This window comes from Podarcis cretensis, assembly GCF_951804945.1.
Source record: "Podarcis cretensis genome assembly, chromosome: 6".
NCBI lineage: Eukaryota > Metazoa > Chordata > Lepidosauria > Squamata > Lacertidae > Podarcis > Podarcis cretensis.
In genome coordinates, this window is record NC_137175.1 from 55,707,490 (window position 1) to 55,722,871 (window position 15,382).

Consider the following 15,382-nt stretch of genomic DNA (forward strand, 5'->3'; position numbering starts at 1 on the left):
TAAAGGAACAGAACATTGGATCTTACTTGTTTGGTCTTGCTTAACCTAGACCCGCCTGAAAGTCATATTCTTTGAGCTGGGAAGCTTTCGCCTCTAATCCCAAACCTCTGGGGGTTGGCTGTGACTATTCTGGTGAACGAAAGGCTTTTGACATAGACTCTGAAACAAACCATATGTTTCAGGGCTGAGCCTTGACACTGAAAACAGTCTCAATGATCTGCGGCTCAAATTAACTGATAGTCCCAAGTCTCACCTGTCCTCTGTTCTTGAAATTCTTCTGTGAAGTTCTTCAGCAAGCTGAAAGGCAATGCCGTGCCATTTTCAAAAATTCAGAATCACTGTTGTGTTTCCAGCACTAACAGGGCTTATGCATGCTGAAATCTGTCCCACTTTTTAATAATCTGTGATTTCTACATCTTGGACTTGGATGCTTTTGTTACTCTCTCACTTATAATACTGAGTGCTGTGTTCTGTCACAATTCCTGGATTTTTGTGACAACATTTCCATGCCAAATAAGCTGTATTCTCATGCTGCTCTAATTGTTCTAATTGTTCCATATCAAATAGTCTACAGTATACTCACCAGACAACATGTTATCAGGCAGTACTTTATGCGGGTGGGGGTGGGGAAAATATGACTGTGCAACAACAGCATAGAGTTGATACAGTTTCAAGATCACAAAACTTTTGTATAGAACATTCTAGAAAAGCATTGGGATATACTTGACTAAGTAATCCCTTTCATATGCTACTTGAGTGAAGGGCAAAGTGTGCAGACAGGAGCGGCCTTCAAGGTCACTCCTGATGGCATGCAGCTCATCCTGCCTCCATCACCCATGCGCATCTGAAGCACAGAAATCTACACATGTAATTTTGTATAAAGGCACGCCCCACTTACATGGGGGTTACATTCCGGGTCTCCACAGGCATAAGTGAAATCATGTAAAGTGGGGAGCCCCCTCTAAGCACCCTTTAAATACCCTCCCTGCCACTCTCTCTTCAATCCACACCAAAAATACTGTATCCAAAAATCTTCACAACTAGAATTGAAGCTCTGGGGCAGGCAAGAGACTGGAGGGTGTGCAAGAAAGCGGCTACTGCTGCTGCGCCATCTTGCACGTCAGCTGTTAGGCGGGGAGGCTGAGCAGCGGAAACAAAGCCCTGTTCTATCTCCAGTCTCTTCGGGGTTTCCTCTGCCCTCACTGACATCCTCTTTGGGCTCTGAGGAGGGTCTCCTCATGAGCCACAAGGACCCTTCAGCTCTCTCCTGCCATTTCCATTGAGTTGTATTATTGAATTATTTCCCGGCAGTGCGCGTGTGAGTCAATCACATGTAAGTGGGGGGACACCTGTATGCATAGATGGCCTTATGTCCTGGAACCCTGCAAAGCCAGGATTCGTGATATCGGGGAACCCTGTTGCACATGTGCACAAGGCTTCCCTGCCTCAGATGCTGCCATGTTACATTTCTGAATATAGCTTGGCTCTTAGCTATTGCTTGTCACAAGGCCACTCAACATAATGCTGATGGTTAGCTACTGCTCATTATAAAAAAAAAAAAAAAACATTTTCAAATAAGCATCAGTTGCCACAGATAAGAACGAACACGTTCATGGAGCCATGCCAAAATGAGTTGCACATGCCATCACACACAATCCCTTTGAAATCTAAATATCATTTATTTGAAATAACAGTATTAGCAACCTGCTCTCTACAGAGCTAGACAGAAATGTCTGCCTGTGTGCTTGCGGTTGCACAAAGGCAGGCATGCCACAATGGAAAGGCAACCACAGCATCTCCAACATTTTGAAGCCCACTCCCCACTGAAGTAGTAGCTTGGAGAAACGTGCAAACCTCCTTTTGTGCAATTACATTCATGTGCATATGTCCACATACATGCACACATGTCCACATGCCAGGAAGTGATGCAACTTTAATAGGCAATGAGGCAGGCTCCATATACCTCCAGATTATTTTCGTCTCCTAAGCTTTGTATTCGGTCTCCATGTGGTCTGCCTCTCCTACTATTTTAGACTTTAGATCATGGGTAGGCAAACTAAGGCTTGGGGGCCGGATCCGGCCCAATCACCTTCTAAATCTGGCCTGCAGGCGGTCCGGGAATCAGCATTTTTTTACATGAGTAGGATGTGAGCTTTTATTTAAAATGCATCTCTGGATTATTTGTGCGGCATAGGAATTCGTTCTTTTTTTTCTTTCAAAATATAGTCCAGCCTCCCACAAGGTCTGAGGAACAGAGGACCAGCCCCCTGCTGAAAAAGTTTGCTGACCCCTGCCCTAGATTATTCCACATGTGACCTTTAGAGACAAGCCGATAGTCTGATATGATGAATGCTAAGCAGCCGTTTACTTCACACTCTCCCAGCACACCACTTTGCTATTTTCTGTGCCCATGGCTATCTAGGACTAGGCAAGGAATCCAGGAGGATATATGAGATGGAAATACTTAATGTATATACAAACCAGCTTCGATTTGTAAACATTCACCCTTCTTACTTCTGGACCTGTATGACCACAAGAGGGGGAAAGAGCACCACATACTGTATACTGTATGTGCTACATAATGCAGACCTGTTAATCCATATATATATATATATATATATATATATATATATATATATGCTCCTACTTTGAAAGTAAAGTGTTAATGAGTTATTTGCTCGTATGTGGTACAAGACAATTAAAATAACATGGACTGAATTGTAGGAATGGTACCAGGGGAAATTAATCTCATTGGAATGCTAACTCTTTGATATATATATATATAAAAACCTGTCAAGGGTCAGACATCTAGAGTGCTCCAGCTCCACCCTCATAAATTGCCATAGCAAAAATTGTAATTTTTCAATAGCAAAAGAGACACATGTTGCTGCATTCTTTCCTTTTTACTGACTGAACCACACTCAGAAAAGGAAAAGCAAACATCTCCCACAACATCTGAATCAAATATATAACTATTGGCAGCTTTCAGTTTTGCATTTCACCCTGAGCTTTAACTGGCAGGAGGTAGCAAATTCACGAGTCCCCCCCCCCCCCCCCGTTTTCCAATGGAGCCTAGCAAGAGGGAGGGGGCCATTTTGACAGGGTTATATCTCTGGCAAAGCACAGTTTTCTGCAAAGTTAATAATCACTTTCACTGGAGATGCTGTAAAGTGGCTCATAATTCACTCCTTTTGTGCAATAAATGCAGGACAATTAAATCCAGGTCTTTTGAATATTTCTTTAAAGACGGGGGGACAATCCATCATAGCTTGCTTATGTACAGCATAGGAGAATTAACAAAGAAAAAGCAGATGTGCTCAGTCATGTCATCTCATCATATTTTCCCACAGTTGTGGCTATTCAAGATGAGCAAACTGAAACAGCAATGTGATCTAGTGGATGGAGGACTGGGTTTACACCTGCAAGATGTGTGTTTAAATCCCTAGGCAACCATCAAGTCAATGGATAGATTTAGGGCCAGACATCTAGTCACATGGGAGATGCATGATTGGCTCTCCCTTCATTTTTACTTTAAGCAGTGCTGGAGGAGGTAAATGTTCCGTTCTCAGCATGCCATTTTCCTGATCAAAATCTCACCACAAGCTGTAGTTTGCTTTGATGGCATAAAATATAGGAAGATGAACCCACCCACCCACATATCCTTGGCTAATATCAGGTTCAGTGTGCTGGTGGGGAGTAAGAACTAAACATGTGTAGCATGACCTTCAGGTAACTTGTCATCTCTCTGTCTCAGTCCCCCATCCCACTTGTGGTCTAAGATTAGTGTGGCATGACCCTATAATGAAGGAATGAAAGAAAGATGTTTAAGCTGTGTAGCACAGGTCCAGAGGTTTCCCCTTACCTCAAGTTCCAATCGTGCTTTCTTGAAAAAAAAGTTTATCAGTCTGATCCACCTGGGAAGCATGAGTTCCTAGAAGAAGTTTTCCAAATACATATCCCTAGTTAGATGAGGAACTGGACACAAGAAGGGGTGTTTCCATGAGCGGCTGGTGCAGTGGGGTGGTACTGGGCCACTGACCTCCTGACGACACTGCTGCCATTTGCCAAGAGAGCGTGGAGTTGGGGCAAGGGTGATGGTGATGGTGAGGATGGGCTGCATGGTGGCCTGGCTTTGGTGGTGCACCTAGGTAGCCCCAACCCCACAACAGCCCCAAACCATTCAAATAAGTGGCAGCCACACTGCTGCCAGGACGGTAATGGTATGGCATTTTCCCACCATGCTGGCTACTCCTGAAGTACATGTACTAAAAATAATTCTGTATTGTTGTTTTAATCTGTTTACCAGTTAATTGGAGCACCTTATCATCATCGTCATCATCATCATTAAAGATTAGATATTTTGCACTCCCTAAACAATATAGCCTATCAACTGTTCAGGTTGGAGAGGGGGCTACAAATATTTCACTTTCCCTGTTAAAAAGCCATTGGTGCATCTGCCAATCACTCTGGCTGCTAAGCATGTTTCCAGAAAGAGCATTTAACTTAAGGAAGCTTCCTTATATTGAGCCAGTCCATTGGCACATCTAGCTTAGTAATTTTTACACCCTTGTTGTCCAACCTGCTGCTCACCTTATTTATTATTTATTCATTAAAATTGTATACCATTTTTGGCAGTGTCTTGCTTGCTTATTCTTACCTATGTAAAGTTTAATGCAGAAGCAAATTTTGTGGTCCAAGTATGCCACAGAATCTACAAAAGCAAAGATATGTTTGAAAAATCAGGTTCCTGGGTTTTTGGATTCTCCTACCTCTCACAAAACAAACACATCCCCTTGTGAGACTTGGTGATGTGGGGAAATAAGATGCTTCCTTCGTCTGGATACCACACAATACACGTGCTGCCTGCAATGTATATTTATTCTAGTTGCCTATTTAAAATTACTCCACATTCCATCACTGCTATCAGTGTCCTGTTCATGTACTTGCTGAAAGGCATGGGGACATGAGTGAGGTAGGCAGCCAATTACTCTTCTCAGTCCTTAATCCTACTCCTTTGGAGGTCGGGGCAAGCCACAATGTGAAGGCTTTGTCTAGGGTGAATGCCAAATCCTGATGGCTGAGAATTTGTGGTCTGTGTTGTTGTTGTTTTTAAACAAAACCCTTTCCCTTTCCATCAGAATTTCAAACCTTTCCTCTAGCTTCTCTGGAAAATGCTGGGATCTTCTATGCTCTCTGACTTTCCCCATTTCTTCCCTGTGGAAAAAGCAGGTTGAAGAAATGAAGATCACCGTACATAAAAGAGAACTGTAGAGGCTGGAGAACAACCAGGCAGTGACCACAGTGGCCTGGTTCCAAAAACACTTGTTGAGGGGGAGAAGGTTGACCAAGTAACAGATGAAAGACGGATGATATCATCATACTGCCTTCGGGTAGGAGAAAGACAAAAATGCCAGCAATCAGTAAATGTCTGGCAGGGAGTGAGAATAAGGGGAATAAGATTTTGGAATTGTATCTAGAAGCCTTCGGTTCATTTGCATGAACCAGATTGTGATGTTTAGCATTTAGGGGTGGATGGTCAGTCCTGCCCACTTTTGATGGGGACTGCTATCCTCTGTCAGCTTGATAAGTGTTTCAGTGCTGGTTTTGCAGTGTTTCTGTGTTAGATATTTTTCCCTGGTGGTTTGTGCCTATAGGGGGACCATAGGGAGACCAACAGCCAGAGTCAATGACAGGCAGAGCCAACTCATTCTCCATCCTGCTTCTCCCTGCTGAGTCCTACAAGGGCCACACTGAGACCAAAGAGGGGGAAACTGAGAGGCAGTGCCGCCCCCTGGACAGGTTGTAAGTAAGAAGACAGGCAGGTGGGGGCTGGTTGAGAGAAGACCTGAGGTTGGTGGGGCAGTGCCCCATTCACCCCTTTGCCACTGGGGTTTGTGCAGGAATATTTTTTTTAGCTGCTTGTGCTCTTTTTTCTTCTTGGCATGGACTGCAGAGTAACAATAATTAAATCACAGAAATAGTGAGCAAACAGCTAACAAATGTTAAATAACATAACTACCCCCACCACATAATGTCATCTGAATTCCATTGTGACTTATTGCCACTAGTTAATGTAACTTTATTCAGATATTGTGGCCGTCCACCCAAATACCTCACTGTAGTGATGTTTCTTAAGGCAATGGGCACAAAGAAAAAGAAAGCGAGTGATCTATACATGTTTTTGTGGTTTCACACCAATCATAAATCTACAGATCTCCCAGCCCTCATCTGGGATGATACACGATCTGTGCCAATGGCAGAGATGCACACGGTCCCCCTCAGCACTAGTTCTCTGAAGTGCAGAAACAGGTGATCAGAATCTTCTTTATTATTATTATTACATTTATTTCTTTCCCACCATTTTCCATGACAGGGATTCAATATGGCTATTGCTATTTACAGGCCACATGGCGAGGTACCTCAAGATTGCACTGTGCTGTAGCCATTTCTCAAACCATTATATAAATATTCATCATTAGCAAATGGGAATCCATTCAGGTCACTCAGTGCAACTGAATGTTGGAAGACGCAGGACAGGACAGATAAACGGATGTATTTTTCCACACAGCAAGGCCAGCCTAAGACGTTTTGCGACTGTAGGCCAAACACCTTGACACCCCAGCCCTCTGCCCAAACAGAGCTAAATCTCCACCTCTGGATTAAAAACCCAGTACTGGAAATGTAGGCAATGCACAGTAAATGTGAACACAGTCTAAGATTAGCCCATGAGTAGTGTGGATGGTGTTACAGTCTTTTGGACTTTATGTTTTGTAACAGACTCTGTTACAGCATTGACATTCATTTGGAAATATGGCAAACGTTCAAAACTTTCAATGCAATAAAGGTTTTGCTTTTTTTAAAAAAACCCAATGTGATGGAAACATAAAAATATTATTGGTTAACATAAACACATTTTCTTTGTTTAAAAATGCTCTGTGCACCACCAGTTTTTAGTCAATAAGGAAGTAAAATGCTTTAAGATCAGCCTGACAATGGTTCCAATGCTGTTATGTTATAGCATATCACCTCAGCAAATCCTGGAGGTAACAGCAGCCATGTTGGTACAATGCCTTTATTTGAACAGAAGATAACAAGGCTCCTCATGAATAAGCTCAGTCATTACTTGTGTAGAATTGTATCACTTCTTCCTACAATCTAAATCATGATTGGCCTCCTGCTTCTTCAGGACGTGAAAGCATATTTTGTTACACATATATTCTAACTGCTCCATCTTACTCCAATAAGTGTAAAGGGGCAAAAAGAAAGGAAATTGATCCTGGGATCTCTAAAGATATCAAGGGGGAAATGCGCTAGTTGTCATTCTTCATAAACAGAGTGTTTGTTTAAACCATATTAGTTAAAGGCAGACTGAGGGGCCAACTTTTGGATGAAAAGTTTTGCAAATATTTTAAGTAGCCTTTTAATTGACCCAGTTTGACATTAAAAGCACTCTCTAAACTCTTGATATTGTTAGCCATTTAAGATAAGTGGCAATAAATACAGATTAATTGAAACCCATGAAATGAAATATTTGAGGCAGCAGCAAGGCCGTGAAAAGCCCCTTTGTGCTCTGGTTGGATGCCAGGTTGTACGCTTGAGTTAGGTTAACAGAATCTCTTGTCAGACTCACTGAAGCTTTTGGTAGCTCATGCTGTGACCATCTGCAAAGACAACAAACTTTGGGCAAAGGCAAACGGCATGATTGGCAAGTCTGAAGAAAAATAGAAACACGCAGAGGAAGGGTTCCTTCTCAACGCTGTCAGCTCGGCAGAGTAAGGATAAGAGGTCGGAGAGAAAAACACTGACGTTTTCATTGCACACACTGAGTGCCTTTTCAAAACTACCAGCCCAAAGCTTCAGAAGGTGCTTTGTAACGATGCTCTGCAATGTACATGCTGAAAGGTGGTTCACACAAACAGTTGCCATATTCAGTATGCAGACTGAGATGATCCAACTGATTTGTGCTCATGGCCAGGATAATTGTAATTTTTTTAATCATACAGTCCAAGATAACTGAGGCCAGTAGTAAGCACAAGAAATGTATGGAACAAACAGAAGCCAGCCATACAAACTGCATATTTGTTGTTCTCAAGGACAGTGCACCCAGGAACAAGCAGTCTCCCGTCCCCTGCCACTGGTGCCATGCATTGTGAGCCAGTGCCTACAGTGGCACCAGTTTCTGGCAAGATCTCGCGAGATCTCTCATGTTCCTTGAGATCTTGTAGGATTTTGGTAAGAGCTCACTGGAAACTGGGAGTCACTGCTGGTGCCACTGTTGGTGGAGATGACAGAATGTGTGGGCAGCAAAGCTGAGGCGAAAGTTGCCTCTAGGTTCTGAATAGACATGGTTAGGATTGTGGTTAGTCTGGGATCACCTCATCAAACAATCCAGTTACTATCTATTGTCCAAGTGACTTACAAAAATCATATATATGCCTGCTCAGAAATAAGTCCCACTGAATTTGTCAGGGCTACTCCCAGGTAAGTGGGTATATGACTGAAACCTTAGATATGCAATCAAACACTTTAGTCTGGTGATGGCAACATTACTCCTTATTTTTCCCCATAATGATTCTATTTCAACTTCTTTTTCAAAGAGACAAATTAGTTCCTAAAATCCTTTGCTTTGGATAACTGAAGCCAAAATGTCCATCACTGAAATAGGCTATCAGAACAGATGAACGAGCCATCAAATCAAGTATCTGCATATTTGGCAGATGCCCACCCTGAGGTCACAGAGAACACATATGATGGCATACAACCAGTGCTTTTTCGGGGGTGGGCAGGGATACACATACCCTTAAACATTTTGTGAATCTAAGTTTGGCCTCATTGAGGGGCAGTATTTCAATACGAGTAGGAAAATGAGAGTGCCCCTAAACATTTTTTTAAAAAAAGAAAAAAGCACTGTATACATCTCTCATTTAATCTCAACATCTTTAGGTATGCCTTTGTTAATGTAAAGTTAACTCATTAATTAGAACAACGCTTTCTCAGGTTTCATGCTGATTCTTCTTCTGGAAACACCATTTATATGTACAATTTAAAGATATAACTGGGCCATGTCTTACTATCTGTGATATGTATGGAGCTTCTCAGGTTCTTTACAGATGAGGATGGTGAAGACATTTTAGAGTGAAGGGAGCTTATTTTGATTTACACCAGTCCAAAGGATGAGGTCTCAATGACTAGCTGTTAGGAAGACAAGAGGTAGCTCTGGCTCCCCATTGATGAGAGGTGAAGAAAGGTGGAAAGGCTTTACAAGCATACAAGCATCTATCCATCTGTTTTGAAACTATTCACACTAATGGGCAAACATTACATTTTCATACTGGTACTCATTCAGCCTCTGTAGTCGTGATTTATCTTTTTCCAGTCAAAAATATGAAATAACCTATGTGTGAAACAGGGGCAGAAAACTGAATCTAGTCAGTGGGCTGGATCAAGACATGTGAAGCTCTTCTGGAACCATGCACCTGACATTATATGATGTAAGGTGACTGTAACTTCAATTTATGGGTCCAAACCCTAGACCATTCCTAGTGCTCTCACTGCCTGATCTCAGTATAGCCTGATGAATGACAGAGAACTTTAATTAAACTTCTGTCTTAGTCATAGCTGTCAACTTTTCCCTTTTCTTGCGAGGAATCCTATTCAGAATATGGGAATTTCCCTTTAAAAAAGGGAAATGTTGACAGCTATGGTCTTAGTACTACCCACTTGGTTATTCTTATCACTGGGCAAAACACAGGAAATAAGTGAGTCATTCTGAGATAGCCAATGGTTTATTTGCATTAGAAATAAAGTGGTTAACATTAACATTGTTCCACAGAAGTTTTGCCAGACTAATTGAAACATTAATGCAATTTCAGTGGGGACAGGAGGTGGCATTCACAATTTCATTGTGACTGGTGGATTTTCACTGTTCACTTGAAGCTACAGTGGAACCTTGGTTGTCAAATGTAATCCATTCTGTTTTTTTTTTTTTAAATGATTTTTATTAATTTCCAATTTTTTATCACAAACAAAAAAACAACATAAAAACAAACAAACAACAAACTCATATTTTCTTAACCTTATTTTCATAACCCTCTTTTCCCGGACTTCCCCATACCTTTCCCTTTTTGCATCCTTAGTTTAGTACCATTATTCAGCAACCTATCTTACCCAATTAAATATAAATTTGTCCTCTTTCTCTATTCCACCCTAAATTTTTAAACCCAATTATCGCTGCAATTCTACGTCTTCTTTTCCCTCAGCATTTTAACACTCCTCAGTTTTATAATAATTCTTAAGATACATCTTAAATCTTCTTCCACAGTCTCTTTCTCTTGGTCGTGGATTCTGCCGGTCATTTCTGCCAGTCCCATAAAGTCAATCACTTTCGCCTGCCATTCCTCCAGCGTGGGTAGCTCTTGTGTCTTCCAATACTTTGCTAGAAGAATCCTTGCTGCCGTAGTAGCGTACAAAAAGAAATTCTTATCCTTCTTCGGCACCAACTGGCCGACCATACCCAAGAGAAATGCCTCTGGTTTCTTGTTAAAGGTGCACTTAAGCACTTTCTTAATTTCATTATAAATCATTTCCCAGAAGGCCTTAATCTTTGGGCAGGTCCACCAAAGGTGGAAAAAGGTACCCTCAGTCTCTTTACATTTCCAGCATTTGTTATTGGGCAAATGGTAAATCTTCGCAAGCTTGACTGGGGTCATGTACCACCTATAAATCATTTTCATAATGTTTTCTCGTAAGGCATTGCATGCCGTAAATTTAATACCTGTGGTCCATAACTGCTCCCAGTCAGCAAACATAATGTCATGACCTATGTCCTGTGCCCATTTAACCATAGCAGACTTCACTGTCTCATCTATTGTATTCCACTTCAACAGCAAGTTGTACATTCTTGATAAATTCTTAGTATTGGGTTCTAACAATTCTGTTTCCAATTTCGATTTCTCCACCTGGAAACCAATTTTCCTGTCTTGTTTGAAAGCCTCCATTATTTGAAAATAATGGAGCCAATCTCGTACCTTGGACTTTATTTTCTCATAACTTTGTAATTTAAATTCACCACCTTCTTGTTCTAAAATCTCAGAGTATTTCGGCCAATTGGTTGTCATATTAAGTTTCTTTACTTCCTTAGCCTCCATAGGTGAAAGCCACCTGGGAGTTCTGTTTTCCAGTAAATCTTTATACCGTATCCATACATTATATAGTGCTTTCCTGACAATATGATTTTTGAAACCCTTATACACTTTAACCTTGTCATACCAGATATATGCATGCCAACCAAAATTATTGTCAAATCCTTCCAAATCTAGAATGTCTGCATTTTCAAGAAGTAGCCAATCTTTTAACCAGCAGAAAGCTGCCGATTCATAGTAAAGTCTTAAGTCCGGCAGGGCAAACCCCCCTCTTTCTTTAGAGTCGGTAAGTATCTTAAACTTAATTCTGGGCTTTTTGCCCTGCCAGACAAATTTAGATATGTCTTTCTGCCACTTCTTGAAACAGTCCAGTTTATCAACAATTTGTAATGTCTGAAACAAAAATAACATTCTAGGCAATACATTCATTTTGATCACAGCAATTCGACCTAACAAGGAAAGCTTCAGGTTTGACCATATTTCTAAATCTTTCTTTATCTCAGTCCAGCACTTGTCATAGTTGTCCTTAAATAAGTTCACATTCTTAGATGTCATGTTAATCCCCAGGTATTTTACACTCTTTGCCACCACTAACCCAGTTTCCTCTTGGAATCTTTCCCTTTCAACATTTGTTAAGTTCTTTTCCAATACCTTGGTTTTTTGTTTATTCAACTTAAATCCTGCGACCTGGCCAAATACTTGAATTAATTCCAAAGCTCTTTTGGTACTAGTGTCTGGCTCTTGCAAGGTCAGTACTAAGTCATCTGCAAAAGCCTTTAATTTGTAATGTCTGGCTCCGACCTGAATCCCTTTTACCAGCTGATCTCCCCTAATCATATTTAACAGGACCTCCAGGACCGATATAAAAAGTAATGGGGATATTGGGCACCCCTGACGTGTCCCTTTTTCTATAGGTAGTTCATCCATAACCACATTATTTACAATTAACTTCGCCTTTTGCTCAGAATAAATTGCACTTATACCATTTTCAAACCTTTGGCCTACCCCCATCCCATGGAGATTCTTTTTCATAAATTTCCAAGATATATTGTCAAAGGCCAAATGTAATCCATTCTGAAAGACCGTTTGATTTCCAAAACATTCGACAACTGAGGCTCAATGGACGGTTGGCAAATTCCATTAAGAAAATGGAGAAACGTGCCTCGGAAGCCGTTTGACTTCTGAGGTGTATTTGAAAACAGAAGCAATTACTTCTAGGTTTTCTGCGTTTGAAGACTGAAATGTTCAGCTTCCGAGATGCTCGAAAAACGAGGTTCCACAGTATTTCCAAATTTCCTTCAGTCTGTCAATTTGCACTTCAGATTTTTACTATATAAACTTTTTTGGGAAATACATTCCACAACTTTCCCAAATATGCATGGACGGTTGTAATTCCAGCAACTGTGAAACATTAGTTCACTCTTTTCTTTTGTAAGTTTACCAGATTCTGTCCCTGGTTGCCTCTGCTCACCCTCTGATACCCAAAAGTGATTATGTCATCAGTTAGAACAGAGAGATTGTCTCTAAAGAAGGGTCTTTGAATTTAAGTATTCCTCACATATATGCAGGCATTATTTTATTATTTACTCTCATTTTACTGCTGTGTGTGGTAATTGAAGGATAGTGGTAGCTTGTTGTGGCATATCCAAAACAAAATTTGAGTTTCCTAAAATCCAGTTGCCCTTGGGGGAAAAGTGTGAGCTATTCCATGCCTAATGACACCCACACCATGAAGATGAATCACTGAATTGGTTGTCTGTGTCATGTCCAATGACTGTAAGTCATTAGATTGAGACGAAGACTCTACTTTTTCGCTTTGGCCTTCATCTGGTGGGTCACGCCAGAGCATCACAATGAATGATAAAAACTTGAAGAAAAGTGCCAAACAAGTCAGATGTTGTAGCCAAGTGTCATTGCTTCTCGGGCTTTTGGCTAAGTTCAAGTGATGTTGTAGCCAAGTGTCATTTTTCTAAAAGGGACACAGAATTTTCACTATTTTTTCAATCTAGCTGCTACTCATCCTTTTTTTTCACAAGCTATTTTTCACAATAAATATCTGTCAAATACCTAATATATTTCAGGAACTTATTAAAACAATGGTTAAACGAATTAGGCAAAAGAATACACACTATTTAGAGAGCTTAAGCCTAACCACATCTCAAAGGGATTCTACCATTAATCCAATTGCAGTAGAACCCCTATTGTTTAAATCTTATTTATCTTAAATATCTTTTGTGTAATCTGATTCTACTAAATTTAGTAGGAGACAGATTCTGAATCTGCTGTGTGTTTCTCAACTGCAGTGGCTGTAAACCTATACAAACAGCTTCGTTGTTTAACAGAATTAACTCAACGACTCAAGTGCTCTACATATCTCCCAGGCCATTCACTAAATGAAACTGTACTCACTTGTTTTCTATTGAACAAATTCTTAAATCCTCTTCTAATGTTCCCCCTTACACCCACCATCACCATCATCATCACTACTACAGCAAGACTCAAATCCCCTTAAAAAGAAGAGAAAGGGGGAAATGGTGCATCAGTGGAGATCTTCCACTAATTTACTATGAGATTTTCTCCATAATCAATCCAGCTCAATGACAGATAACACACAAAAATTGTATTGTGTGATTGCTGCTGTTTCTTAGTCGTTTAGTCATGTCCATTACCAACTGTGAATTTTTCCTACAAAAAATGGAGCTATATAAACTGAAACCTTCCACTGATTAGAACTATGGATTGTGTCCCTTGCTTATCCTGTTCACATCCATTTCCTGCTTCGTGGAACAGTGTTAATCAATGCTGACTGAAGCAGCATACACACTAGCCTATTTGTGGAACAGAAAAATCTTATGCTCACTCTCAACATGCAGCTTTCAATCTAGACTGGCTTTTGTTCTTGCCCTCCACAAGGATGGGTGTGGCTAATTGAAAAACACAATTAAAAACTTTCCCCCTGATTAGGTTATCCACTCCTTTTCTTCCCTGCACATGCCCCAGGTGAAGGAAGTTGTAATTTCACTCTCTCCATATAAACCCACCCATAACATCATTGGGCAGGTGAGACCACCAGCATCTGTTTTCTTCTACAGTGGTACCTCGGGTTAAGTACTTAATTTGTTCCGGAGGTCCGTTCTTAACCTGAAACTGTTCTTAACCTGAAGCACCACTTTAGCTAATGGGGCCTCCTGCTGCTGCTGCGCCGCCACCACGCGATTTCTGTTCTCATCCTGAAGTAAAGTTCTTAACCTGAGGTAATATTTCTGGGTTAGCGGAATCTGTAACCTGAAGCGTATGTAACCCGAGGTACCACTGTATTTTCAAATGGATACACTGGGAGATAATGCAGAATCAATGTAAAGCTTTTATTTTTGGAATTAAATCAGTTGCTCAGAAGCACTTTTCAGAGGCAAAAATATGCAATAGATTGATATTATGTGTGGACTGCATAGAAAAGAACAGTACCTTGGATCCCAAACACCTTGGTACTTGGACATTTTGGTTTCCGAATGCCACAAACTTGGAAGTGAGTGTTCCAGTTTGTGAACTTTCTTTGGAACCCAAAAGTCCGACAGGGCTTCCACTGCTTTTGATTGGCTGTAGGAACTTCCTGCAGCCAATCAGAAGCTGTGCTTTGGTTTCCAAATGTTTTGGAAGTCAAATGGACTTGCGGAATGGATCCTGTTCGACTTCCAAGGTATGACTATACTCAATTTCCATTGCTTCTAGAGTAAAATGTGTGTATGGAGCCTAAAAAATATGAAGGCTCTTTTATTCAGTCCAATGAATTATAAGGAAGAAACATATAGAAACAAAATTGCATGCTACATCTTTTGGCTGCGAGGTAGGTGGCACTGAAACCAGCATGCTGCCTCCTAAATCTGAGCCATATTTATGTGGCATGTGTTTAGTTCCTAACCGGCCTCAGGAGCACAGCCTTCTGTTGCTTAGCTAAACATGATTTCCTCCCATGATCAAACAGTTAGCAAACATTGTGTCCTTGAACCCTGTCTTAATTTCAGAGGTGATAAACTCAGCCATCAAGTCCAAAAGTGGCAAAGATAATTTTAGAATAAAAGGCAAAGTAGAAATGAACATAAGTAAGTCAGACTTCTTAAGAAAAATAAAGCCCAAATTAACAGCATACATAAATTCTGTTTGTTATCATATGTGTTACTTGCAAATTATTTGCCCATAAAAATGAAATAAGCCAGAAGACATTCTCCCCTTAAACACTGATT

At 40.7% G+C, this 15,382-nt stretch overlaps 1 protein-coding gene across 1 annotated transcript in view; it reads right to left on the reverse strand.

The window, feature by feature from the left end:
• TRABD2B (TraB domain containing 2B) overlaps nucleotides 1-15,382 on the reverse strand; it is a 251,066-nt gene that overhangs the window by 47,265 nt on the left and 188,419 nt on the right. The gene's annotated exons all lie outside the window — the stretch shown is intronic.